Consider the following 7,224-nt stretch of genomic DNA (forward strand, 5'->3'; position numbering starts at 1 on the left):
GTATATATTGTATATAATGTATATATTGTATATAATATATACATAGTATATATATTGTCTCGAATATATATATTTTCTATAAGATATATTTTGTGTGTGTGTGTGTGTGTGTGTGTGTGTGTGTGTGTGTGTATATATATATATATATATATATATATATATATATATATATATATATACATACACATACACACACACACACACACACACACACACACACACACACACACACACACACACACACACACACATATATATATATATAGGGAACAGGTTCACATCTAGGAAGTTTCTATAACAGGAAGCTTCTAGATCACGTCTAATAGGCAGAAAGTGCATGCGCAGATCAGCAGACCAAAAGTTTCTTGCACACCCGCTAGATAAGCGACCCACCCAGCCACCCACCATCCCCCATCCCGCACATTCACACCCCCTCCTTACCTTACACAAAAATGCCACAATTTCGGACGTGTAGAGCGCAGGAGCCATGATTGCGATAAGGGCCTGGACAATTTCCGGAAACGTGTGCACGCACCAAAAGTTTCATTTCCGGTTTCATGTATAAATGTGAGAATGCGGGTTTGTATATTCGCGAATTCGCGAATAGCCACCATACACAACCATTAAGCATATTTAACTTAGAAAAAGAAATACAAATACATACATTTGTGGACACCAGAAAACTTTATTTAGACACATGAAGACATTTGTAAAAAAGATTGTAAACATGCTGTTTAATACACAAATACACAGCTCAAACATTTCACATGACATATTTTTGGCACAGTCTCCACAGTATCCCATTGAAGCCACAGATTTCTATTTTTCAAACAAAAACAACCTTTGTACAACATTTAGACCATATACATCGACAAAGAGCCCATAATCAACAGATGCATGTGCAGATTGACAGAATTATGTTAACAGCAATAAATACTTACAGAGAGTCAACACACAACACAGCCAAATCTCACCTCCATAAATAACAAAGGGCCACAAATGTGAACCATAAAGCATGTGACACACAAATATTTTGGACCTCTTCGTAGGTCAAATCTTTCCTGATGTCTGAGTGAGCTATATATAATCCAAGCAAACACACACCCAGAATGGTAACGCCCAGTCCAAAAATTAACTGTGTGTGTCCTGTGTGTTTTGGAGCATGCTCAGTTGCCAAAACAAGGGAAATAGAAATGAGGAGGAGGAGAGAGACCTAAACTGCCCAAATCCATGTATGTATGTATGTAGGTGTGTATAGTATATGTGAATTGATAAAATTCTCTCTTCAAGTTTGCTAGTCATTATTTAGAATGTTTAGATACAGGAATACATACATATATATACAATTACATGAGAGAGCGAGAGAGAGAGAAATATATATTTAGGGAAACAATTGAAACACACCTTTTGGGATTTGGGAAGTGAGATTGTGACGATTGAACAGATATGTAAGCCAACAATCTGACTCATCACTCATGAACATCCCTAAATTTGGCGTGGCAATTATATCAGGCGTTCTTATGTGCGTTTTGGCTGGCGTTTTCACAGGCGTTTTGACATGCATTTTTTGGGCAGGCATTGTTATATGAAATCACCTAAAAAAGCCCCAAAAACAGACCACAAACACCTACATGTGAACGTAGCCCGTTTGTGGGCGTTTGAGGGGGATTTGTCCAGCTCAAGGATCAACTCCCAAAACAGGCAAAAAATCCAATCCTATTCAGTTCAATGGCCCCTGTTCCCATGTGAGCATTTTGCCGGCATGAGGAAAACACCCAACGCTCACTGAGAAATAGCACAATGATTAGGGAGTCTGCCTTCCTGCTGTAGGTTTGTAAGTTCGAATCCGGAAGGAGCCCTCTGTATGGGCGACACTTGGATATCTCCAATTCTCCAAATGTTGACATCAATAATTTTGTTCATGTTTGAAAAAGGCATGTGTATCAGCAAACTTTTAATCTAAAGACATGAACAAAATACAAAAGATGCCAGTCAATATGTAGCAATATCGTGAGCTAAAGCTCTATTTGTTTGTTGGGCATACTTTGCTAATTAGCCAAGTATGAGATATATATATATATATATACCTTCAGTTAAATGTGTATTAAAATGGTAACACTTGGCCATACCCATATGGAAGAAAATGTAGTATTTGCAATATATTTCTAAAAAAATTCTTTGGAAACACATAAAATATTGTCAAAATTGTGACATTTCCTTGATATGTGTGAAATGCTAATAATCTTTCTTTGAAATATGTTTTACATCTATTTTTTTTCTATCTGACGACCAATTCCCCAATGTAATATTTTGTGGGTTTTTTCAGATAATGTGGAGGTTCTATATAAACACTGTAGATTTGACTGCTATGATTTCTGAGTTAGCAGGAAAGGTGTATGGAATGTGATGGTGTTTACTAAGGGATCCCTTGTTGGAAGTGTGCATGTTTTTCCAATTCCGCCGGTTTTTGCCATTTTCTATGGGCGAGACAGCGGATTTCCAAGCGGTATTCAAAAACAATTTGACCCAAAATCGCGCTGGCGAAATTTTTGGAGCCTATTTGGCGTTGCGCATGCGCACATTCGCGCGTTCGCAGCTCGAGGCTGGAGGAGCTGTTTAACCTTTCTACACTTTCGCAGATATCTCTCTTTCTAAGTCAGTTTTTGACATTTTTTAAATGCAAGTCATCTCCAAATTGACTTCCACACCTTCCACAGTGATTTGGGATTTTTGGGGGTACAGGGGAAAATTTGGCTAAACTTTAGTCGAGCTTTTAGCTGGCGTGGTTTTAAGTCGCGCTCTGACCATATTGCATCTTAATGAATCTCACACTAGGCGCTATTTTCCGCCCACCGTTCTTTGAATGCCAATTTCAGACTTAAATAATCGCCGGTTCGCAAAATCCCGCCGAAACGCCAATTCGCCGTACTATGAATTAGGCCCATAATGACTGATGACTTTCTCATGGCTTTTTCTACCTCCAAGACAGACAAGTTTCTTGGGTCAGATGGACTTGCAGGCCATTTTTTTCAGGCTTCCAAGCATTTGACTATAGACAACCCTTTGAATCTTGATTTACTCCATGCACACATCACATTCCTGCATAAAAAGGAAAAAAGACCACAGCCTATTTGCCAGTTATACGCCTATATCCCATGTTGTTTGTGCTTTGTCAGACTGACTCTTTAAGTTTGAAGAGTCTTGCGATCATGTGGAATGTACTAGTAGTACTATTTGACCAGCATGTGGGGCAGTCATTTAAAAGACTAAGGCCACACTGCTCCAATATCTTCAGTGTTGCAATGGAAGACTTGAAGACGTTCATTATTGATCTTGCTTTATCAAAGATTATTTTAATGCTTGCCTCCTGTTGCATCATGTGGACCACAAGCTATGCAGACGAGACCACACGCCATCAGGTTCAACATCTTATGGGAATAGCTTTACATGTCTTCAAAAAATAGGGCGCTGTTCCTTTAAATTCTATGCTGTGGTCTATATATACATTTAAAACAAATTACTGATACAGTGCAAACAATATGAACCTTAAACGTCTCTTCAGACAATGATAACAGTGCAAAACAAACAAATACGTGTCAAATTAGCAGTGATTAGAATTAAAATAATAATTATTTTAGGCAATTCTAACAATATTACATTAATCAAAAACAGCAAACAATTAGGCCAATGTCCAAATGCTTGAGAATCTCACTCATCACACAATGACATATAAAGCAAGTAGGGAGACTCTCAAAGCTCAATAAAGCATAGAAAGTTTATTTTAAAATGATTATAACCACACACATTGAAGTAATGAATGACAGGCTTACCATAAAAAAAATCCGGTCACGGTGGGCCTAATTCAGTATAACTTTGGAGTAGAGCTGCTCACTTCTCCAGAAATAACTCCAGCCTAAACTCATTGCATCCTAATTAGGTAAGTGGCTGGAGTTAAACCATCAACTAGATGCTTTAATGAATTCGGAGTTGGAGTTAACTTAGACTGAATTCGGGTTTGGAGTTAACTTAGACTGAATTTGAGTTTGGAGTTAGCCAAATTCCCTTTGTGTTTTTCATAAAAGGAAATTTTTCTATTCTGAATCACTATTACACAGCAATGTCATTTATTATGGTTTATTTTAATTTTAAGGTATAGTTATGTATCTTATGTGTTTTAACCTTTAGATTTTCTAATAGCAGACTACACAGCTGTCTAATTAGCAGTCTTCATTCTTTATTCATCTGAAACTTTCAGGCATATCTGATTGTATTCAGCACTTTGGTGTAGTGGGCTAAGCTCACAGCCAAAGATTGCTAGGTCATGAGTTCAAGGCCCAACCATGATAACACCCTGTGTGCCATAATTTTTTTTGGCCACATAGTAATACATTGGCTACATCACCTAAAATTGCATGTCAATGGCCTTGTATATTCAAGAAACAAACATGCATATGTGCAGGGTGCAATTGCCAAGTTTCAGTATTTATTTATAGCTGTCTAAAATTTAAGAAGGTGATGGCACACTTGGGATTTGAACTCATGCTCTCAGTGTATATAGCCAGGAACACTAACCACTAAACCATTGAGCTGAGCATGATTCCCCCTGGAATATTTATTCCCATGTTTCAATAGTTAACCACTTCCTTACAGGGCAGTTACACCCCTTCCTGCCCAGGCCAATTTTCAGCTTTTTATACTGTTGCATTTTGAATGACAATTGTGCGGTCATGCAACCCTGTACCTAACACAAATGTATGACAGTATTTTCATAAAAAATAGTGCTTTCTTTTGGTGGTATTTGATCACTGCAAGGTTTTTTTTCTATTGGCAAAAAGAAGACCTAAATGTTTGACCCCTAAAATAATGTGTTTTTGTTTATGTAATAAAATTTGGTAAATCAATATGTTTTTTGTTGCACTGACGAGCATTGATGAGGCTGCGCTGGCAGGCACTGATGAGACACTAATATGCAGCACTGATAGATAGATAGGTGGCACTGATATGCAGCATTGATGGGCATTGATAGGTGGCACTGATGGGCAATGATTGGCACTGGTGGGCAGCACTGCAAGATGGTAATGATGGGCAGCACTGATGAGGAGGGCACTAACAGGTTCCCTGAGCACTGATTGGCATCAATGGTGGCATGGGTGGGCATCCCTGGTGGCTCTAGTGGCATCCCCCAAGGGTCTGCACTGGTAATCAATGCTCTGATTACAAGCACAGACCCCCCCCCCACACACACACACACACACTTACTTTGCATATGAATGCCATTTCTTCACAGCTGAAAGTGGCCCTCACCATGATTAGCCAGTTGATTGTGACCACTTGCTGGAATGTGTGCAAGTCAATTTGGTGTCATTTCTGGTCCAGGGTGAACGCCAATGTGCCATTTGCAATTTATTGTAAAGAGATTTTGCTTTATTTTAAAAATGGCGCACACAGACAACTAAAATGTATTGGAAATGTTTTACCTAGGCCAGTGATGGTAACCCTTAACCCCCCCCCCAAGATGTTTTTGCCCTACATTTCCCAAAATGCTCATGTACTCTGCAGTGTAGATGAGCATCATGGGAAATGTTACAAAACACCGGTGTTGCCAAGGTTCATCATCACTGACCTAAGCCAACTAAAAAGGTGAGTGAGCGCTGTAGCAATCTTTTATTTAATAATCATTTTTAGTGATTTTTTTATTATGTTTTGGTTACATTCATCCACAGCGGCTGAATGGAAATGTTGTATTATTCCTTAATTTATATATTTTTAGCTAAATATATACATAAACTTACATTTTAGCCCACACACACACACACACACCACACCACACACACACACACCCCCCCCACACACACACACACCCCCCACACACACACCCCCCACACACACACCCCCCACACACACACCCACACCGCTGGAGTAAAGGAAGAAACCCTACCCATGTTCATACTGTACTGCCATTGCACACACACAAAAAAAAAAAAATTGGATTACATTCAATAGACACAAAAGATATCTGAATTACATCTAGACAAATATGAAGAAAAGAAAACAAAAAACCAGGAGCTGTGTACAAATGAATAAGTTTTATTGAACGTGTATAAAACATCAGTAATCACTCAAGCAAGCATGTGAAATGCCCCCCCCCCCCCCAAAACCCCCAAATCAAGTAATCAAGTAATTTTTATTCAAATTACAGTGCAAGGATACAACATATGATGGATAGATAGAGCTTACAATATCCAAAAGTCAAGCAAAATAAGTTGTAGACACCTTAGTATTAAGCATAAAACATACCCAACATACTTTTATTTTAATTGTTTGCATGAGCCTGCCTTTTCATTTAAATACCATCAAATCAGTAGAACATACAGCTACACAGAGGCATGACAATAAAAAAAAACATGTATAGAGTACATAAAGACACACTTTGCAAAAACTATACCAAACAGTTAGAGCATGAAAAGTATTCATCCAACAGAATACACTTACTGCAATATGGATTTTTAGGCATGCCAGCACAGCAAACCCCCCCCACCCCCAAAAGCAAATTCGGACATAAAGACCTGTGGCCCTTCCACAGGCCAAATTATATGATCTCATACATCCCTTTATATAACCTTGGTTAAACTACACCCACCCAGTATAGGAAACGCCCAGCAAAGTAATTAATTGGGTCTGTTGGTTCCTAAACCAAAATCACCAGTTCACTAATGAATGAGTGTTTGGCTGGCCATCCATGATCCAAGTTTCTTACAAGTCAACACACATAAGAAATGCTTTCAATAATCTCAGCATGAGCACAAAGTGGCTTTTTCATTTAGACTTATGCCCCGTACACACGTGCAGATTATATGCAGACTTTTGTCTGCAGACTTACCTTTTCTATGTAGTGCAAGGGCCTGCCGGATTGCATACAAATTGAAAGTGTTTAGGTTTGACCTCATATTATATGGTTTTGGTAAGTCTGCAGACAAAAGTCTGCAGATAATCTGCACGTGTGTATGGGGCATAATGCCTTGTACACACGTACCGATCGTCGGCCGGCCGATCGGCCGTCTTTTGTCCAGGGCTGTCCTGTCTGTTGAAAACTGCAAAAGACTGCACACGAATTTTGCCGGCCAACAACAGACGACTGCAGAAGTGATGTCATGTGATGGTTAACTTTCCTTGTCTTTTTTTCTTTTCTGAGCATGTCCAGTCTTGCTCATCTGCTGTTTGTCA

This window comes from Pelophylax lessonae (genome assembly GCF_965119305.1).
Source record: "Pelophylax lessonae genome assembly, chromosome: 1".
Lineage (NCBI taxonomy): Eukaryota > Metazoa > Chordata > Amphibia > Anura > Ranidae > Pelophylax > Pelophylax lessonae.